Source organism: Cavia porcellus, unplaced genomic scaffold, assembly GCF_034190915.1.
Source record: "Cavia porcellus strain 051 isolate PalLab524CR breed Dunkin Hartley unplaced genomic scaffold, mCavPor4.1 scaffold_3, whole genome shotgun sequence".
NCBI classification, from domain to species: Eukaryota; Metazoa; Chordata; class Mammalia; order Rodentia; family Caviidae; genus Cavia; species Cavia porcellus.
Window position 1 is genome coordinate 14,366,230 of NW_026947486.1, and position 23,435 is coordinate 14,389,664.

The following is a 23,435-nucleotide window of genomic DNA, read 5'->3' on the forward strand; positions in this document are numbered from 1 at the left end:
TTTCTTTCAAGCTGATTTGCCATCTTTCCATAGAGTTTTTTTTTTTTGTCTTTTTCGTTTTTACCGGTACCAGGGATCGAACTCACGACTGCCTGCTTGCAAGGCAGGCGCTTATGCCGCTGAGCTAAATCCCCAGCCCCGTTTTCCATAGAGTTTTTAATTTCCTGGCGATCTCTTTGAATCTGCTTCATGTATTCTATATTTTTTTTATATTCTTCATCAAATGGTTCTTTTGTTTGAGTTCCTCTTTTCTTCCATCTGTGCCTGTTTGACGGGTGCTTAGTACCTCTTTTATTAATCTTCTTATAGCTTGCTTTATTCAGCTAAATATTTCACTTTTGAACTCATCTATGAGGTCCGAATATATCTCTTTTATGTCCACTAGTGCTGTGTCTGATATTGCATGTTTGCTGTTCTCATTCTCCTTTGTATTTACCTGTCCTGGGTCCATGTTCTCAGGGTTGGGGCCTGGGGAATTTTTGTTGTTGCTTCCTCTTCCCATCTTTTTTGCTTCTTCCAGGAGGCCTCAGTATCTTTCTTTGTTGGTTACAATTCTTCTGAAGTGTGCTGGCTAGATGACCCTTCCCACTGCCATCTGCTAGTGAGTTGCAGACAGGGACAGCATATGCTGGCCCCTCCCCTTCTGATCAGTCAAGCTGCTGTGGCCTGCACTGTATTACTTTGCACTACCTCCCCTCTGGGCAGCGGCAGTGGCAGCGAGGGGGCAGATTTTGTGCTACCTCCCTTCTGCAGCGGCAGCGGCAGTGGTGGCAGCAGTGGTGGAGGGGGCAGGGGCGGCAGCAGCCGGTGGGCACCAAGTCATTCTGCTCCTCCAGCCTTCAGCGGGACCACAGCAACAGGTCTTGCCAGTGGCCTGGAGGCGCCGGAGGCAGTGGCACAGATATCAGTCAAGCTGCTGTGGCTTGCACCATATTTCTTTGCACTGCCTCCCATCCTGGTCAGTCAAGCTGCTATGGCCTGCACTGTCAGTCAAACTTCTGAGGTTTCACTGGGTTAGTGTGGTTAGTGTGCACCACCGCTGTAGAGACTTGATTTCAGGTAACCTATTAGGTCTCAGCCAGGTCACTCCCAGGCCTAGCTCACTCTACACTTCCTGTTCAGGAAGGGAACAATTGACTGAAGTCACTGCTGCCCCTTGTACTTGCCAGTCCTGCCTGGTCCCAGAATGTCGACCGCCAGAGCCCCACTCTTTATGGAATGCTCCATTCCCACCACTCACCACAGGTCAGTGTAGGCACCCTGCCAACTCAGCTCTCTGTTCAGCTTGCCAACCTCTGAACTCAATGTCGAAGTGGTGGGACCTTGGGCAACTTGTCAAGTCACAGTGGGACCTCGGCAAGTCGCAGTGGGACCTTGGTTGGTCGGCAAGTCACCTTAATTTCTTCTTGGGATGAGAGAATTCATCTCCCTCGATTTAGGGCTCTCCACTCTGTATTATGTTGAATTCTAAGTTGACTATCTCAGAAAGCATCTGTAGCCAGTTGTTATCTATCTGCCATCTTTGCTCCTCCTCTGATAATTATTTTAATAGGTTCATAGAATAGATCCAACCTCTGTAGGATGGTACAATTAATCAGCATGTAGTTAATCTGCAAGTGGTTACAGAACATGAGTCAAAGAAAGAGAGCTTCTTCAAAGACCAAAACATAGGAGTGGAAAGTGAAATTAAAAAATAGGGCAAATCAAATTGAAGGAAAAAGAAACAGATTCATTGAAGGAAACCAGTACCTTTCATGCCCTGGCTTTTGGAATCAGACATAATTGGGAGGAGACTCTGAGTTCTGCCAATTCAAAATCAATTCAGCAGCCAGTTAAGGCTTTAGAGGTATCATAAAGATACGTAAGAAGAAAAAGAATCTGGCAGAACATGGACCTAACTAGAGAAACATAGAAACTATAAGTGCGGGAAATCCCATATAAAAAGAGAACATGATACACCAAGCCCCATTGTACTTTGGGAGAAAACAGCCAACCTGGTTTTGTTTTAAAGTATACAAGGAGACAGACACTGTAGTGTCTACAATCCCAGCACTCTGGAGGACTGAAGCAGGAAGGTCTCAAGTTTAAACCCAGTTGGACAATGTATTAAACTGTCAAGACCCTATCTCAAAATTTTAAAAAATTAAAAATAAATAAGGTTGTAACTCAGTGCAAAGGCCCTGGTTTCAATCCACAGTACAAAAGAAAAGATAGAAGTAAAATTTTTACAAACTTGGCCAACAAATAATAAGTACTTAATTGGATGTGGTGGTTCAGATGCATAATCTCAGCTACTCAAGAGCTGGGACATGAGGATGATTTTGAGCCTAAGATTATTTTTTTCTGAGACAGAGTCTGCTATGTAATTGAAACTTGCCTTAAACTCACTATGTATCCCAGGCTGGCCTTGAACTTTGCAGTGATCTTCCTGCCTCAGTCTTCCAAGTGCTGGGATACATGTATGTGCCACCATGCCCAGTAAGCCCAAGAGTTTGAAGCCAGACTGATCAATATAACAATATCCTCTCTCAGTAAAAATTAAAAGTTCAAAAAGCAAAATAAAATCACCCACAATTTCCCCATTCAAAGATAATTTATATTAGATTTCCTCTAATAATTTTCTTAGTTCTATTACTTTCCTTCCATTTTTAAAAAGTAAGATGATGATGTACAATAATGTTGCAAAGTATTATTTGAATTCTAAAACAATCTTAAGAAGGATTACATGATTAAAACTGAAAAGCGAAGCTGGGCATGATAGTGCATACCTGTAACCCCAGAACTCAAGAAGCTGAAGCCGGAGGAGATCCAGGAGTCCAAAGACAGCCTTGGCTACATAGTGATAACCTTTCTTAAAAATTACAATACAATGACCACAAGGTTTATGGGGAAAATAAAATTTTCCTCCATACTTTTAGACTTTACTATTTCATAAATTTATCACAGAATTTGGCACTCTTACATGATGCTGAACTCCTCTTCTAATATGCTATCAGGTTATGGTTAAAATAGTATTTAATATATCTACAATAGATGGCAGAGGGATTCATTGGTTCTAGGACCTCCCACCAGAATTCAGTAATGTTCAATCCATCATATGGTGTAGGAATTGGATAGAAACCACACATGTCTTTGTTATATTTTAAATAATATCTGGACTATTTTTACCTACTAAAATATAAACATTATGTTAATAGTTGTTACACTGTGTTTAGGGAACAATGACAAGTATAGAAAAACAAGAAAAAAGTCTGCACATTTTCATACAGATACAATTTTAGAAATTACTTGACTGTGTTTACTTGATCCCCAGGGATGTGGATCCTGTAGATATGGAAGGCTATTTACACTACTGTGCTTACTATGAGTCACTGCTAAGCCAAGTTATATAACAATTACGATTCCTTATTAGTACCCATGTACCTCACTCCTGGAATGCAACTGCCTTAATTTTCATCTTTTGGAAACTTAATTATTTGCATAAATTCAAGGAAAATAGTTTGGGAATTCAATGTGTATTATTTAAGACTTCCAATTTAATTGTTAGTAAGTAGTGGAAGAAAATCTCTAAATAATAAAACAATGTGCTTCAGCATTGTGTGTTGAAAATCTCCTATATATTTTCAGTTTCTCAAAACTGTTAAGTGCCCAAAGATATTCATGGTGATATATAACACACACTTCAAAGTCATATTTCTCTCATGCCTAATGTCTAAAGCTAGGCATATTTTCAAAATATTTTGATTTGCTCTGTTATGAGGAGGAAGAAGAGAATGAAGAAAGGGAAGGAATACAAGCCTGTTTTATCCTTGTCATCCATAATTTGTGACATTTCATCTTTTGTCTTATGAGATTTTTTACAATCAATTCCTTACAATGGCTGATGTGGACACTCTGAGCATCCAAGCAGAGATGTTAGTTTCTTTAGTTATTCAAAGCTAAATGCCAGCCATAATTGATCATTATTGACCATAGACTCATTGTTGAGTCACTCACTTAGGTTTATCAGTATTTTCTACATTTTACTTCTGAGACTCAAAAATCTGAGTGCTAAAACTTTAAGTTTAACTTAATTGTTTTTATGTGTCTTTTTGAATATCTACCTCAAATAAAATATCAATACTGGACCGCACTATTCAATTGCCTGACCCAGTCTTTGACTTCATTTTTCATTTTTGGTCAACTTTTAATATTTTACATTTGCAAATATCCACACAACTTCTTCTTCATGCCATAATTGTGGCATCAATATTCCTCATTTACTTCAATATTTGCCTAAACTAGGCATGTGGCATCGTAGCATGCTGGAGGCTAAAACAGTAGAATCCTGAGTTCAAAGTCAGCCTAGGCTGCATACAGAGACCATAAATAAAAATAGATGATAGATAGATAGATAGATAGATAGATAGATAGATAGAGCTGGGGATATATGCAAAGTCCTGATCCTGAATTATGGAGAGGTGGACAGAGGAAAGAAATAGAAAGGGAAAGAAGTGAAAACAGAGGAAGATGGGAACAGAAAGCAGAGAGAAGAGCTAAGAGAAGGGAGAAAGGAGAGGATGGAACATAGAGGAAGGCAAAGAGGAATAGGTAAGGGGGAGACAGGAAGAGAGGGAGAAAGGTAGGTGTATTTTGGCTCACAGTCTTGGCGGTTGCTTTGGACATGTGGTGAAGCTCCACATCATGGTGGGGGGCAGGTGCATGGTGAAGCAAAACAACCCATCTCATGGCCAAAAAGCAGAAAAGAGAGAAAGAAGAAGAGGAAGGGCGGAGTTTTATGCCACAAATGATAGATAGACCTAGACCCTTCCTCTTGAAGTTTCCACAACCTCTCAACAGCACTACAGGCTAGGAATTTTCCCTTTCTCATTCTTTTTAAAATGGCTGTCAACTCCTACTGGGTTTGAAGGCCTGGAATTCAGACTTTCTCTGGTATAATGTATCCTCAGAATAAACTGTAGCTTCCATTGCCATTCTAGGAAGCGTGTCCTTTAGGATTGGGAAGGTCAGTGCTTAACAGTTCATTATACAAACTTTTAGAATGATTCCTTCACTTTTAGCACCACTCCTCATCTCTTCTGAGGTATAGTATTTCATCCTGAACATTTCCTTGTTAGCAACCCAAATAAGAAGAATTTTCATGACATTCTTTTCTATCAGCACTTGCTACTACAAAGGAGGAAAAGAGGTCATAACATTTGTTTCCTAGCTTCTAAAGATATGCTAATATTTTTCACTATTGTCTTCTCTCCAATCTTCTTTTTCCCTATTTCTTTAAAGAAGCAAATAAAAATAAAATTTCTTTAAAAAGTATTAGCATCTAAAAGCAAACACTTCTTGTCTCACATGTTTAAGCAGAAATCTACCAATCTTCACTTTGCTTTTATTAACTTTTTCAGTAATATTAACAGTTTTAATTTAAATTTATACTTAGAAATGCAAATGACTTGACAATCACTTGTCAAATTAGTATATTTACTGTACTTCTCATTTCCTTTAACTACCTGATTTTATTGATTATCTTGTCCTTCTGAGATTAACAATATAAAATAGAATGCATAAACACTATTACAGCAAAAAAATGTGACTTTTAAGCTATAAAAGATGAGGGAGGAAGTTGGCACAATTATAAGCTCTTGTGCTGTAGAAATTATATTTGCTTCCTAGTACCTGTCTCCTTTTCTTTCTGGTTTTGTTATAAAACAGAATGTAAATGCCCAAACATTTTAATCAACCACAGATTTAAGTATATTTATTTATGATCTCTTTTACCATAGATTTTTCTTTAGTAATTTGACCTGATTAAATTAAGTATTTAATAGCTTCTAAGAAAATGGTTAATTCTTTGAGATATAGATTATTCATTCAAAACTATTTGTTAGGACAAGTAAAGTATTCCAAGAAATAAAGTATTACTCAATAAGCTTATTCTTAAAAGATAATGAATATTGAAAGGTGAATACAATACTGATTTAGAAAGTTTTTAAATTATAAGGCTAAGACTGGGGATATGGTTCAGTGGTAGAGCCCTTTTAGCATATACATGGTGATACAAACTGGGGAGGGAGAAAAAAAGAAAGGAGGGAGAACCACACCAGAATCTAGAAAGTAAGAGATAATCTTAGTAAAGAACCTCAAAATATACAAAGCAATAAATAACAGATAAGAAATGAAAAATAGACAGTGACAATTATAATTATAATTATAATTGGAAACTCCAAGTCTCTACTCTCAACAATTAATAGAACTATTTGACAGAAATCAGCAGAGTTAAATAGAATAATCAACCAAAAGGATCAAACTGACATACAAAACATACTCCTCAACAACTATGGAATATATGTTTTCAAATGCTCAAGGAGCATAGTTCAAGCATATACTTGGTCAAAAAACAAATTTGCAAGAATTGAAATCATATAGAACATTGTTCTCCAACCATAATGGAATGGACAAAAAATAGAAAGATTAAATGTTGCTAAATATGTGGAAAATAACATGCTTCTGAATTCTAGGTCAAGTATTAGATTTAACAGCAAATTTAAAACATACAGAAATTAATACAAATGAAAATATAACATTTAAATATGGAGTATGAGGCCCAAGCAATGCTGAAAGTAAAATTCATAGCACTAAAAATTTACATTGGAAATAAGAAAAGTACTTATAACAATATACTAAATTCCTATCCACAAGAAACTACAAGTAAACCCAAAGCAAAAAAGAGGAATAATATTTATCAGAAAAGAAATCAATGTAATTGAAAATCAGAAAATAGGGGGAAAATGAATGAAACAAAAATCCAGTCTTCAAAATAAATGAAGGCCAGGCATGGTGGTGCATGCCTATAATCCTAGCACTTAGGGAGCTAAGGCAGGAGGACTGACAAGAATTCGAGATAGTCTGGACTACATTATGACTTCAAGGTCAGTTTGCAATACATAACAAGACCCTGTTTGTTTGTTTGTTTGTTTGTTTGTTTTTAAAAAAAGGAGTTGGGGATGTAGCTTGGCACACTCTGGATTCAATTACAACTGTCAAAAAGAAATCAAGAAAATAGAGTAGCAAGATTGATAAAAATAAAATAGAGACTCCTGCTGCCATTAGAGTGGCTTCTGGCTGGTAACTAGCTCAGGTTCAGCAGGAAGTGACCAGTCTTGCCCCTGCATGAACTCCAGCTACCATCAGGAAACCAGCACAGGCTGGGAAAAGCAGCAGCCAGCCCTGCACCAGCACATCCAATGTCACCATCAGGTACTTGTAGCCAGCACCGGCAGGAGAATCAGACTGTAACACTGGATAAATTGTAGCCAGAGCAGGAAGTGCCTGGGATCTACTACCTGCTTGTCTGGAAAAACCCGGGAATATGTCAAGATGAAGAAGCAAAAGAGTCTCTGACCTCCAACCCAAGCAGACCAAGTTCAGGAGACATAAATATGAAAGAGATCAGGAGTTTCACAGCTGCAGTTTCTGAAGTGATGGCAACTGAAGTAAACAAACAACTTCATGAGACTATAAAAGAAATTAGAACATAAATACTATCTCAGGTAAAAGAAGAAATGAAAAACATAATAAAAGAATTGCTTAGTACCTTTAAAGAAGACATAGATTAAAAAAATAGAGGAGCATAGGAAAATGGAGGAATACTTGAATGAACAATATAAAAAAGATACAGAATACATGAAACAGATTCAAAGAGATATCCAGGAAATTAAAAACTCCATTGAAAGCTAGCAAAAACACTTGAAAGGAACTGAAGATAGACTTTCAAACCTTGAAGACAGGTTTGTAGCTTTTGATCACAAAAGGAAAGCTCTCTTAAAAATAACAAGGAACTAGGAAATAGCAATTCAATGGCTGCCAAATGATGCAAAGAAAAATAACTTTAAGAATAATTTATGTCAGTGAAAAATCAGGAGTCAATACAAATGATATTAAAAACCTATTTACAGAAGTAATAGCAGAAAACTTCCCAAGCATGGGGAAAGGATGTGAGATTCAGATAAGTGATGCATACAGAACTCCAGATAGATATAACCAAAATAGATCTACGTTCAGACATATAATAATCAACATCCCAGAAATTCAATACAGGAACACAATATAAAAAGCTATTAGCGAAAAGAAACAGATTACCTATAAAGGAAAATCATCAGAATCACGACAGACTTCTCAATGCAACCATCAAGTCAAAAAGAGGCTGGAGTGAAGTTATTTCAAGTCCTGAAAGAAAACAACCTCCAACCCAGATTGATATACATTGCAAAACTATCTTTCAAAATTAATGAAGAAACAAGATACTTCCATGACAAAGAACATCAGGAAGAATTGATGACTGCCAAACTAACCCTACAAAGAATACTGAAGAACATTCTAGAGAGAGATAAAATTGACCATGGTTCCAAGAACAGTTGCAGAATGGGATCACCAAGTGAGGCAGACAATTGAATAGAAGGGAAAAGCAGGCACCCAAAGGCAGGAACACAGCATGGCAGAGATGAGCCAGTACATGTTGGCTATAACCATTAATGTAGATGGCTTCAGTTCACCAATAAAAAGAAACACAGGCAGAGTGAATCAGTAGACAGGGTCCATCAATATGCTTTATACAAGAAACACATTTAACTCAAAAGAAATTTCATAGACTGAAAGTCAAAGGAGAGAGAACAATGCCCTATGTGACAGGCAACCGAGAAAAGTAGGGATAGCTTGCTCATCAACTGCAGAATGGACAAGAAAGACATGGCATTTTTATACAATGGAAAATTACTCAGCTATAAAGAAGATAACCTTGAGAATCTTGTAGGCAAATGGATACAACCTGAGATCATGCTCAGAGATGAAATAAATCAAAGTCACATGGTTAAAATCATGTTGTCTCCCTAGTATAAAAAACTAAAAGGAGCTAATGGGATCCAAAATGTATAATACATATTGTAAAAATGAAAAAGGATGAAATATCTAAAAAGGGAAGGCAGTGGCCATTGTTAACCTATTATCATGTTTTGAAACCCATGTTATTTTCAATGTTCTGTTTAGTTTGGTTTTACTCTGTTTTGTTTTGTTTGATTTTATTATATTTGATGGCATGGACAGCTATTTAAAAGATAACAATATATATTATGGTAGCCATTATCGATTTCCTATTATCTTGTTTTGAAGCCCTGTATTGCTTTCATTGTTTTGTTTTGATTGATTTTATTCTATTTTGTTTTGTTTGATTGTATTATGCCTGATGCTATAGGCAGCTATGTGAAGATAACAAGAGAAATTATGGTAGCCATTATTGATTTCCTTTTATCTTGTTTTGAAGTCTTGTATCATGTTCATTGTTTTGCTTTGATTGACTCTATTCTGTTTTATTTCAATTGGTTTTATTCTCTTCAAAATAAAATAAAATGTACAAATAACTAATATCATAAATAAATTAAGGAATATCAACATTAATCTTCCATCCCTCAAAAAGATAAGGAAACACTAAAAATAACTTTTTCTTAATAAATTTGTTGATCTAGAAAAATTAACCAATTACTCTCAAACCTAAAACTAACAAAACAAGCTAAAATAGTTAATATGAATAACCACATGATTGAGGAAATTGAATTCATAATTTTAAGGCTCATAACAAAGGAATTTCCAGGCCCTGGTTCACTAGACATTTCTATCAGAAATTTAAAGCGAATTCACAATCTCTTCCAGAAAAATCAAAGAAGAATCAGTTCTTTTTTTATAAGACCAGTACTACCAGAAACCAAAAACAGAAAAAGGCACATTCTGCATTATGATTACTATCTTTCCTACATTATAAAACCATGTTATTTTCCTTGGGTTCCTATAACAAAAACTGAACCCGACAAACTGAATGGCCTTAAACAATAGAAATTGATTCTCTCATGGCTCTGGTGGTAAAGTGTCAATTGCCAAGACAGATAAGCTCACTCTCTGAAAACTCTAGGGAAGGATCTTTGATCCTTGGTGTTCCTTTGCTAATAAACCTATTACTCCAGTTTCTACTTGTTACATCACATGGCATTCTCCTTTGCAGGTGTGTACATCACTCTTCTCTTTTTATAAGAAAAACAGTAACTGAGTAGGGCCCACTCTAATCCAATAAGACCTCAATTCAATTACATTTTCAAAAACCTTCTATCTAAATGAGAGGTTAGGACTTCAACATATTTTTTCCCAGGGGATATAATTCAACTCATAACACACTCTGAATCAGTGGAAAAGTGAAGGAGAGCTTTGTTTAACAAGGCTCCATTATGGGGAGAAGCAGAGCAGATGGTTGATGCCAAACCTTTAAAATTTAATAGCAATCATGTCTATGTAACCATGACACTAGCAGAATCAACACACTCCAAAATGCAATTATAATTGCAATCCTGTTATCAGGAACAGTGTTACTGTAAGCAGAAGAAATATAAACAGTTGTTCAATTTCAGTTGCTTTATCTCTGGCTTCAGTGCTGTTTTACAACCATCTACTTATAATGCCTGAGTGCCAACCAGAGTGCTAATTCGTTTGATTCAAAGTGGTTGGATGATAGGCATTTACTATCTCACACACCCCTTCACAGGCTCATACTTTTTTATCTTCACCCACCAAACAACCCAATGTATTAGTGTAAATAGAAAAACAGAAGACACTTCAATGATTTGCAATGGAGGGAAATGAACACAATGAATGTTTCACACAAAGAAGCAATGAGAAGCAGAGTGGTGAGGCAACTTAGAAACTGAAAAAAAGAAAAAAAAAAAAAACAGTAACTGAATACAACCCTTAACCTACAAAGTCAAAGTTAAAAAGGAATTCTCCATGTAGGGGCCAAAGTTAGCCAGCAGGGACCACAGCAGCAGTTGTGTATCAGGAAGAGATAGAATCGTTGCAGAGCAGCACCTGAAGAAGAGAGATGCTATCAATCTATCATCTAGCACCAGTGTCTCTCATTGGTAAAACCTACCCAGAAGTCACTTTTGCAAAGGCAAAGAAAGGCAGCCCTGTGACAGCGGGTCAGAGCAGGAAAAGCACACTAATTCTTGAGAAAATAATGCCAAGGTTCAGCACATCTTCTCATCAAACTTCACTCAAGCAATTCTTTATTTATTTATTTATTTAAAAGGAAAAAGAGAAAAAAACAACAAAACAAAATCGTGTAAGGGTACAACTAATACAGAACTACAAAAAGAAAAAAAAAACAGTAAGATATCACCAGTTAATAGATTACACATTATCATCTTTGAAACAGTGATTCAGGTCACAGGATCAAAGCACACAAAGTGAACATTCAAAGAGTGAGACTGCAAATAGTTGTGTTCAATGATCCAATCAAAAATATTAATATGCTCATCTATTTAACACACCTAAACACACTTGCTGTTGTATTCTTTTGGGCACTTTTTTTCCCTCTATTACAACAAAATTTACACATGTTGGGATTTATTGCTCCCATAGATCTTATTACTTTTTTTGGAAGAGAATAAAATCAAACATGATAAAACAAAGCTGTCAGTCAAAACCAAGGATAGACATAGCACATGATGTAAAAACAGAGTACAAGGTTATCAACAGTGGTTACCATAATGCCTCTTGCTTCCTTAAGAAGAATTGTCCATCTCATTAGGTATTATAAAGTTGAACAAAACAGTAGAGAACAAGTCCAATAAAACCTAAACATTGTAAACCTTACAGAACTTCAAAAGAGGATAATAGTCAAACCAGAATGGGCATCAAGTGAATCTTATTGCCTTCAAAGTAGTTGCCTATACTCTGATACTTAATACTATCATACAGGGCAGAACAGAGTCTAATTAGTCAAAACAAGATAGTGGGAGTATTACAGGACTTCAAATCAAGTTATTAGGAAATCAAGAAGGTTACTATAATATATCCTGCTGGTTTTTCTGATTTTTCCCCTTAGTTTAAAAAAGAAAAAAAATTAAATAATTTTTTAATGAATAAGGGAGAGGTTGAGATAAAAGAGGGCTTAACATCATAACAACACAGGTCAAAGCAATTCTTAAATCAGTAACGCTTTTTGAATTGTTTTTTAATTTGCATTTTTATGTCTAATAGTCCATTACTGACATTATGTGTCTATTGCTATGCAGAAGGAAAATATTTCAGGATCCAAATGCATAGAAGGAAAATAGCTCTGCTAATGCATTAATTATCAAGTACCTAGGTACAGTGAGGGATTTAATGTGCTACTATACAAATCCTTTTTCAAACTATCACAGTGTTTGAGTTTGATTTTTTTGTTGTTGTTTAATAAAATTTGGAGGCTTGAAACTGGAACGGGATGCATCAGGGATATAGCTTAGTGACACAGTATCTGCCTAGAAAGCACAAGTCCTGAGTTCAATTTCTAGTATGAGAGAATGAGAGAGAAAGAGAGAGAGAGAGAGAAAGAGAGAGACTGAGACAGAGAAACAGAGAGAGAGAGAGAGACAGAGACAGAGACAGAGAAACAGAGAGACAGAGAGAGAGAGAGATTGGAATGGGAACATATTTAAGATGCATGGGCCTCAGGCATCAATTTGCGACCAAGTTTTTCTATCAATGCAGGTCAAGTCAGACCTATAGAATCTGCTACTTAACACTTAACTTGCATTTTAAGTCTTCCAAGACTTTAAAGCTATAATGACTCTATGGCATGTGTTAATTATGAATTGTTTTTTGTAAACTAAAACCTCAGTATTCATTCAGATTTATTGCAGTGTTGGCATCTTGCAATAAATAAGTGGGTTTGGGGTTGGAATTTCGGCACTGGTCTCTAGAAGGTTTCCAATTTTTTGGACATTTTCTTACTTAGGCATATGATAAAGACTTTGCTTTTGATGACTTGTTATTCATAAAGTATATAGTTTACCAGATAGCTTCGCCACACCAGTAAACAAATTAAATTAACATCCTATGAATTAGACTTGCACTACATTGAGACCCCATTGACCTGCTATATTTTAATTTTTTTAAAAAATCACAATACTTCCATTGTGACCTTGTTACTGAATTCTTACCCTGACACAAAATGTCACTAGAGATGGAAGAATGCTAAACAGAAATAATTTTTATTTCCCTTAACTCAAACTTATACAAATTAAGAAAAGGAGTAACTTCAGTTCCAGTAAAGTATATATTCTCTCATTAATGTCCTTTATTATGTTGTATACATAGGGACAAAGTTCATGAAAAGAGCAATGATATAAAATGTTTATTTATAGAACAAACTTAATGGACTTAATGCAATAGTTCAGAATTATTTACTTTTATCATTTTTAAAATTTTTAGTTTATTAGTGCATATGTATAATACACAATGATTACATGACTTGTGGGAAAATGGCACATGTACATAACACATCTTAATTATTTTTCTCATCCTCTTTCCCTTCCCCTCTTTTTTTATTTTAAAGAGATTAAGACAAAAGAGGACATAACAAAGCAGATCAGAACAATTTAAGCAACACAGTATTTCACCACAAGACAACCCGATATAACAGTAGCTACCATAATGTCTCTTTCCTTGAAATAGTTGAGCATACCTGCATATAAAATAATATCAAACATAACAAAATAGTATAAAACCATTCAAGAGAATGAAAGTATTACAGGGCATTCAGAACCAATCCCTTCCCCTCTTGACCCATCTCTTGACTCCCTTCTTTTCTGTACAGATTTGCAGGACATAATGTTTATATTCCTTGTGTGGAGTTGGTATAGGCACATAATACATCTCAATTCCTTTTTTCATCTCTTGTCACGTCCCTCCCTCTCCTTCCTTCCATCTCTTGATCTCCTTCCCCTTTGATAATGATCTATCTCTCTACTTTTATCTTTTACTTTGTCCTTTATTTTTACTCATATAAGACAGACCATGTGACACTGAACCTTCTGAGTCTGATTTATTTGACTGAACGTTATGGCCTCAAGGTGCATTCATTTTCCTACAAATGACTCATGTTTATCTTTCTTTAAAACACAGCAGTGTAGTACTCCATGTTGGTAAGTCTTTTTTATTCATTTATCTGTTGATGGACATATGAGCCACTTCTAAGTTTTAGCTATTATGAATTATGCTGCTATAAACATGGGTATGCATGTGTCATTGTAATATGATGTCTTTAACTCTTTCAGGAAGATACATACAAGAGAAATATATGGGTCAAATGAAACTTCTAGTTTTAGCTTTTGGAGGAATCTCCATACTGTACTGATTCTCATAGTGGCTGTGTTAGTTTAAATTCCTATCAATAATGTAGAAGCATTCATTTTTTTTCCTACAGCTTCTCCACCATTTATTATTATTTAACTTCTCAGTGACAGCCATTCTTTTTGGGTAAGGTGAGATATCATGTTGTATTAATTTTTATGACATTATTCCTCATTATAAAAATGCTGGCTTACCTAATGTGAAATTTGTCAATGTTCCAGACAGGGCATTCCTAATGTTCACCTCAAGCTTCCAGAAAAATAAGAGCAAGTTAAGCCCAAAGCTCACAGAAGGGAAGAAATTATAAAGATCAGAACAGAAATTAACACAATTGAAACAAAGAAAACAATACAAAGAATTAAGGAATTGAAGAGTTGGTTTGCAAGAATAAATAAAATTGATAAACCCCTAGCCAACTTTATCAAGAAAAAGAAAGAAAAACCTCAAACTCATGCAATAAGGAATAAAAAGGGTGAAATTTCTATAGTTTCTGAGGAAATTCCAAAGATCACAAACGCCTACTTTGAAAATCTTTACTCAAATAGGCTGAAAAACACAGAAAAGATTGATAGATTCTTAGACATTTATGAATTATCAGACCTGAATCAAGAAGATATAAAAGTCTTGAATTACATAATATCAGTTGCTAAAACTGAAAACATAATTAAAAACTTATCAACCAAAAAAGCCCAGGTTCTGATGGATTCAAGGCTGAATTCCACAAGAAATGTACAGAAGATTTAACACCAGTACTCCTCAAATTCTTTAATGAAATGGAAAGGGAAGCAATTCTCCATAAATCGTTCCTGGAGGCAACTGTTACTCTGATACCAAAACCAGAGAAAGACCCGACCAAAAAGAACTGTAGGCTAATCTCCCTAATGAACATGGATACAAAAATTTTCCGTAAAATACCAGCAAATAGAATTCAGCAACTCATCAAGAAGATTATATATCATGACCAAGTAGGATTTATCCCAGGAAAGCAAGGACAGTTCAATATACACAAATCAAAAAATGTAATACACCACTTCAACAGAGCCAAAAACAAAAAACACATGATCATCTCAATAAATGCAAAAAAAAACCTTTTGATAAAGTCCAACACTTGTTCATGATAAAAACCATACAGAAAATTGAAATAGAAGTTATCTACCTCAATCTGATAAAAGCTATCTATGACAAACAAAAAGCCAACATCATACTAAAGAGACAAAAACTGAAAGCTTTCGCTCTAAAATCAGGAACAAGACAAGGATGTGCACTATCACCACTCCTATTTACTATAGTTTTGGAAATGTTAGCCAGAGCAATTAGAAAAGAGAGAAATAAAAGGAATAAGAATAGGAAAAGAAGACATTAAATTATCACTATTTGCAGATGACATGATACTCTACTTAACAGACCCCAAACTCTCCATCAAAAGACTGTTAGAGTTGATAAGCAAATTCAGCAGTGAGGCTGGATACAATGTAAACACTCAAAAAACCAAAGTTACTGAGAGAGAAACTATGGAAATAACACTTTCAAAATAGCATCCAAAAATTTGAAACACTTAGGAATCAACCTAACAAAGAATGCAAAAGACCTTTACATTGAAAACTATTGTACTCTAAAAAATAACATTAAAGAGTATATCAGAAAATGGAAAGATATTCCTTGCTCTTGGATAGGAAGAACCAACATAGGAAAAATAGTCACACACCCAAAACTGTTAAACAAATTTAATGCAATCCCAATCAAAATGCCATTAACATATCTCACAGATCTAGAGAAATCATTCCTAAAATTCATCTGGAACCCGAAGAGACACAGAATAGCAAAGGCAATCCTGGTAAACAAAGGCAAGGCAGGAGATTTCACAATACTGGACTTGAATTTATACTACAAAATCAGCATGGTACTGGCAAAAAAACAGACCTGAGGACTAATGAAACACATTAGAAGATGCAGACACAACTCCAAAGACACTCAGTGACCTCATCTTTGACAAATGGGCCAAACATGATCACTGAACAAAAGAGAGCCTCTTTAATAAGTGGTACTGGAAAAACTGGCCCTACATATGCTGAAAACTAAAACTAGACCCATGTCTATCACTATGCACTAAACTAAAGTCAAAGTGGATCAAAAATCTAAATATTAAAACAGAAACACTAAACCTACTGGAAGACAAAGTAGGTAGAAATCTTGAAGACATAGGGGTTGGCAAAGAGTTCATGAACAAAATGCAAAACACGCAGGAAGTACTTTAGTAAGATCTCATCTTACTAAAAAGTTTTTTGTACTTCAAAAGAAATCACCAACAGAGTGAAAAGAAAACCCACAGAATGGGAAAGAATTTTAGCCAGCTGTCCCTCAGACAAAGGACTTATATCCAGAACATATGAGAAACATCAGGACCCCCAAATTCAAAGATCCATTCCAAAAATAGGCATATGAGATAAACATGCACTTCTCAGATGAAGAAATACAAATGGAAAATAAATTACATGAAGAAATGTTCAACATCACTTGTCATTCAAGAAATGTCAATTAAAGCAACACTAAGAGTCCAGCTCACTCCAGAAGGAATAGCTGCCTTCAAGAAATCAAACAGTAACAAATGTTGGTGGGGCTATGGTGGAAAAAGAACACTTCTTCACTGGTGGTGGAAGTATAGATGGTGAGGCCAATGTGGAAGTCAGTATGGAAGGTCCTCAAAAACCTAGGATTGGAAATTCCATTCAATCCAGCAATTTCTCTTCTAGACATTTTCTCAGAAAAATTCAAAATGCTATGTCGCAATGATATATGTGCACCCATGTTTATACCAGCACAATTTGCAATAGCTAAATCTTGGAAACTACCCAAATGCCTATCAACCACAGAATGGATAAAAAAGAGGTGGTATTTTTATATAATGGAATATTACTCCGCTATAAAAAGGATAATCTTGAGGCTTTTTATAGGTGAATGGAGCCAACTTGAGACTATACTCATAAGTGAAATAAATCAACTCACATTTGTAAATATCGTATTATCTCCCTAGTGTAAAAAATAAATAATAATAATAAATTGAAAGAGTAGTAAGATTCAAAATGTACAACACATATTGTAATAGTGAAAGGGAAAGAAAGTGCTCAAAAGGAAAGAATAGCTGAGATAGGAGAAAGGAGAAATGAAAGAAAGGAAAAGATTATATGTATGTAGGTATACACATATAACTGGATGTATGTATGCATGTATATGTGTGCAAGATAGTTATCTATCTACCTAGAGTAATTCTCTGTTAGTTCAAAAAAAGAAGTTTGTGCTGTCATTGATTGTTTGATCATTTTTATGCCTAGATCTTGTAACCTGAACAACTACTTCTAAGATAATAGTATGCAATATATTAACTAGTGTCAATTTCTCACTTTTTTGTTTGAAATTCTGTACTATTTCTATCCTTTTTCTGTTTTGCTTTTTTAAAAGAAAAGATAAAAATAAAGAAAGAAGAGCGAGATGATAGGAAACAAGCAGATAAACTTTTAGTGATGGGAAAGGGGATCAGGGGAGAAGGCAGTTAAGGGCAAGGGGGTGAAGAAATCGAAAACAATCAAGATATATGCTATGCCTATACCAATTCTCCAAAGTGAACATTATTGTATTGTAAAGAAACTTTAATAAAAGAGAAGCATTAAATTTTAAAAATACTGGTTTAAAAATACTTTATAAAATTTTCCAATTTTTTATCATGGCTTACAAAGGCTCTACATAACCTAGCCCCCATCTGCCTTTTTTCTTCCTACTTTCATTATTCGAAACTCTTCAGCCACATTTATCAGTTCTGTTAAAAAGAGAAAAAAACAAGAATACATGCCTCCTCCCCCCCCCCCGCAAATATTCATTCCGGGGCTTGTAAACAGAGTACATAAGTAAACCTGCCTCCAGGCCAACGTGACAGTCTATTAAAGAGAACTGGCCGATTTCTAAATCAGGTCTCCGTGTAAGAGACCAGCAGCAACTATAAGCCATTTGTTTGAGGATAGCCCTTGTGAAAGTCGGAGAAGTCTGTCCATCTGTCCAAAGTCCATCCCTGTGGAGCTATCCACAGACACTCAGACTGCTTTTTCATTTTCTCACTTTACTGAGCCTTTAGCATCAGGGTTCTTTCAGCTATTAACTTCATCAGTATAAGATCCAGCCATTATTTTCTCAACTGTCGCACCAGGGTCCCACAGTTCTCCATGTTGAGGATTCTAAGTGCTCCATTTCTAGGAATATTTCAAACTCTGAAACAAAAGAGTTGCTTCTATATATTGTATAAGTGCACAACAAACTAGTTCCCAGAAACTCCAGCAAAAAAAAACACTTGCTTTTGGAAGCCAAATGCACTAAATTTGTTGACACTAACTTATTTGTTTGTTTGAGGTTTGTTCTAGGACTTGGCTAGCAGAGATTGAGTCTCTTCCTCATGGCCAAGAATAGAATGTTGTTCATTCCAAAATTGCTCTTGACTCTTTGCATTAGAAAGTCAGCATGAGGTCTAGATTGCAAAGAAGCCTCAAGTTTCTGTGCCCTTGTAGCCTAGGATAGATGTGGAATGTTCTCTTCAGGGAGGGTTTTCAGCCATTACTAAAGCTGGAGAGAGCAATCTGGCTTAGACAATGAATGAAAATGCACATGTAGACAGAACAAAATCCAAGGTTATGAATGAAGTTAGGGCAGTTTACCTGAGTATTATCTCCCTAAGGGGCTTTAATTCCTCTCTTCCTTTGGGCATACCTGCAATGCAAAGATCTCCAATTACTATTCTTGCACAAATAGATAATCTTTGAGAAGCTCCTCCTTTGAGGAGCCCAAGCTCCTCCTCCTGGGCTTGGAACCAGGTGTTGGAATGTGAAAAACTTCCATTCTTCTAAGCTTTGAAGATCTCTGGATTTTTTATGAGTGCTTCTATGACTTATACACTACCTGAGGAATATCCCCAAATAAGTTCACTTTTCAGAATTAACACAGGTAGCACATTTACTCCACCCACCACTTTCTGAACAAAACTTTACAACTCCACAAATCAAACCATTTTGTTTCCAATCAAAGCCATTGTATTTCCAATCAACTTGTCTATTTTGAGGATAAATACAAGGCTTTTAATTTGTATCCATTTCTTACCCCTATTACTTACTCCCAGTCATCTAGGCATATCAGTGGGGTTTGAGGAATATCCATACCATTTTATCTCCTACAAATGACATCAATGTTAAACATACTTCACATCAGCAAGCAATTTTCCATGCCCAAAATAGTTCCAAACCAACTACAGCTTCTACCTGCTCCAATATCTACCAATGAATGCTCAGCAAATTGAAAGTATCCAGATGTTATAACCCTTCCCCAATATCATAAGACCTAGAGGTCCCCAGGTTCCACTAAGCATTTGGTTTTCTCACATCAACAGATCCTGTTGCTCAGGACTTCCTAGCTTTTTGGACTAATTATCTTTGTAAACAGAATGGATTATCCTCAGTATAGCTCAGTGGTAGAGCACTTTAATCCTTTATGCCAAAAAAAAAAAAAAAACTGAATTGGATTCTCATTTGGCAACTTTCATATTTATTCATTTTTGTGGCACTGAGTATTGAACCCAGGAACCCAGAGCCTTCACACTGAGCTACATCTCCACAGGTTTTTGTTGTTATTGTTGTTAGTTTTTAAATAGAATTTTGCTAAGCCATTTAGTCTCAGCTTCACTATACACCATCCTCCTGAAGCACTGGAATTACAGATGTGCACCACCATGCTGGGCTGACTGATTGATTGATCATAATATATAGTCTCATAATATTTCTCAGGCTAGACTTAGACTCCTGAATTTAAGAAATCCTTCTGCCTCATCCTCCCCAGTAGCTGCCACTCTAGGCATGTGTCACAAGCTCAGCTATTTTATTTTCCCAGTACTGAACTGGAACCCTGTGGCATCTCATCACTGAACTATACCCTCAACTCTTTTTATTTTTGAGACAGAGCCTCCCTAAATTGCTAAGGCTGTCCATAAATTTGTGATCCTCCTGGATCAGCCTTCTGAGTAGCTGTGACTACAGATGTATGTGCCACAATGCCCAGGTAAACTAAATTTAAATTTTGATTTGACACTTTAAAATTTTGTAGATACAATTTTGACACAGAATGAAGCATTTCTGCTTTCCAATCCAAGCCTCCCTCTTCTTCCAAGGCCATCTGTAGTCCTCTCACAGAGTCTCTCTGACTTAACATTCTCCCTCATCTCTCTATATAAATAGCATTCCACATCATTCCTATTCTCTCATCCAATATTTCTCTTCTATTCCTAGGAGGCCACAGTAATTCCCACTAATTCCCAAGAATTGTCACAACCTAACCACAACTAAGATGATCCTCAATCCTGAGAAAACACAATCATATGAGTATCTGAAAGAGCAACCTCCTGGGAAATGCCCAGTAAGAATTAAATAAAACTAAAACTATGCAGAACCCCTACATGATAGGAAGTAATAGTGCAGCTCTATAAACCTTGGAAAAATAAAATCGACTTACAGTCACAGAGACCTTTCTAGAAACCAACTGGGAAAAAACTGCAAAATATCAGGACTGAACAGAATTTATGCACATGAATGAAACAAGCTATTCTTTCATGAACTGGGAAACTGAGAAGGAAAGATACAATACAAGATAATACAGCAAGTTATGGACAAAATCAAGGTCCTTGAAGGCTGCATCAAACTTCTACTTTAAAAGACATGACAATGACATTGAGGCTAAATTTTTCTACTCAGTTTCTTGGTTAGGTATTTTAAAACAATATAGCAGTCTTTAAGAGATAGATACCATCACTTCTGGGTAAAAAGTAAAGTCTGAATGAGAATCAAAACATTTTCTTTAAGATAAATGCAAGACTCTGAAGTTTACATTCATTTCTTATTCCCCAGTCAATTTGTTTGCAGATCTAAAATGAAAAGACCAAACAAGAAATAGAAAACCAAAAGGACTTCTAGTAGTAAAATTTAGCTTTTTAATTGTCACTGACATGGGGCACAAGTGGTGTGGAGCCAAGGAAAGACTATGTTAGATCTGAAATCAGGCCTGGATGCTTTTCATAAGTGCTCTATGCCATTAGCGAAGCTATCCTTCCAAAAACTAACTCATTTGATGTCTGAGGGTTCTCATCAGATAATGGCCACCACTGAGCAGTGTGTTGAAGAATGCTTTTTTCCCAGAGAAATGTACGTCTTATAGCCAGCATGAAAGTATTTGGATTTCTTCCTGATTTTCAACTGGAAGATTGAGCCAGCAGTATATTAGGATGGACAGTTTAGAAAGCAACCCAAAAAACAATGATATCCAACAAACTCATATCTTTCTTGCAGAAAAATTCATACACTGGTGTTTTCTGAATAATTTTTTCTGGAGAACCAGTATCTCATTGGCTGCCTTTCTTGATTCAAGTAACTTAAAACTACCAATGACAAACATGCTTGTTGACTTGCTGCAAATGGGAGATTGGACAACAGAGGAGAGTGGTCATGCAGCAACTTTCACCACATAAAGAGGACCAACTGGTTATTGTAGGATTGGGAAGAAAGAGACATTAAGGTAAATGGCAGATTCAAAGCAAATCAGATCACTATGTAAAGGGGTCAACACAGGAGCTAGATTGCAAAGTAGCTTCAAAGTTCCAGGAACTTGGGGTCTAGTATAGATGTGGAATGTTGTATTTTGGAACCTTAGGCTGCTTCTCAGTATCACAGTGACTCAGATCCTCCAGGCAAGAGTAGCAGATTTCATGTTACTAATCTATGTGTTTTAAAGGACAGTTTCTCAATGAGTAAGCAGTAGTAGTTACCTCCGAAATGAAGGTTCTTTTGACATTTCACAGCTACAGTGACCAGAACAAAAGCATTCTTTTCTGATAATTTTCAAGTGGTTTTATCTGTGTCTATTGAACCAACTTTATGAGTAGCAGGGTACAATTTTAGCACCTCAGTCTAAGCTAAATTTTACTACATCACATCCAAATAGGGTCTTTCAACTGCATATCTTCCAAGATTTTCATTAATTAAGTCATTGTCCAATTCTCATTAGGTGTAAAATGTTCTAATACTACTATAAGCAAGAAACCTTGAGATTATTAGTGCTTTGCAAAAAAAAGAGACCCCAAATCAAAAGTCTTCTCTTGAGTCTTAACTCTAGCAGAAAGGCAAACTCAAATGTGAATAAAAGATGACAGAAAAGCTTTCAAGGGAACTGATTGAAAAAGAGTCTAGCAAAGGCAGAGCAAGTCAGAATAAAACAAAACTAGATATGTAGTTATTCTACAGCAACAAAAACTTTCTGGTATAAACAGTAAAAGCAGAAACTAGTTAAACCCTTGATAACATTTTGAAAAAGTCTTTTGTATTGCCTTTCTTGTGAGTTGATGAAACAAAGAGAATCCTACACCATTTGATTAATTCTGGCCAGCTAATTTCAAGGCCAAAACCAAATTACATTTAAAAGTAATGACATTTGACTGTTATTAAAATGTGAGGCCTTTTCTACTGTTAAGAGCAGACACACTTGGAACCAAGGAGTGACAGGCCTGCTGTGTTTTAGGCTGGTTTTAATTCAAGGCAAAGAACTTCCTGGGCTGTGGAAATAAAGAAACCTAGTGTCTCTTCCAAACTTAGTTACTTAATAATTGTGTTCTTTAGCAGCTACATATACAAAGCTTCAATTATTGTGTCATGTTGTATGGATCTGAGATGCCCTAAAGACAAAATAAGAACAAAAATGGGAAAGTCTCAGCTTCAGATCACTAAATACAGTATCAAGTACAGGAACAAGACTTTGGTCTATTTGAGGGTAGCATTAAAGCTAAGAAGAAAGCAGTGAGCACCAATTCTCAGATAAATCTCATGACAAAGATAATTCCCACCTTAGTGCTCTGGTCACACAGTGCAAAACCACTTTAGAAGTTGTTATTGTTTTCCAGAAAATCCTCTTAATTAAATTCACAGCTTCAGCACTGAAAGTTATTTGTATTCAGAAGATAAGTGACACATGAGAGAAGCAAAAAGAGAGTCAAACAAGAATGTAAAAAAAGCTTGTTGCAAATCCATCATCTATGGTTGTCTCCTTGTGTGTGAGTCTCTGAAAATACAAGGCACCTCAAATAGGATTTTAATGTCTAGTTTTTCATCGGGCCCAATTAGTCAAGTTAATTGAGTAAAGCTTTCTAGTTTAGAACA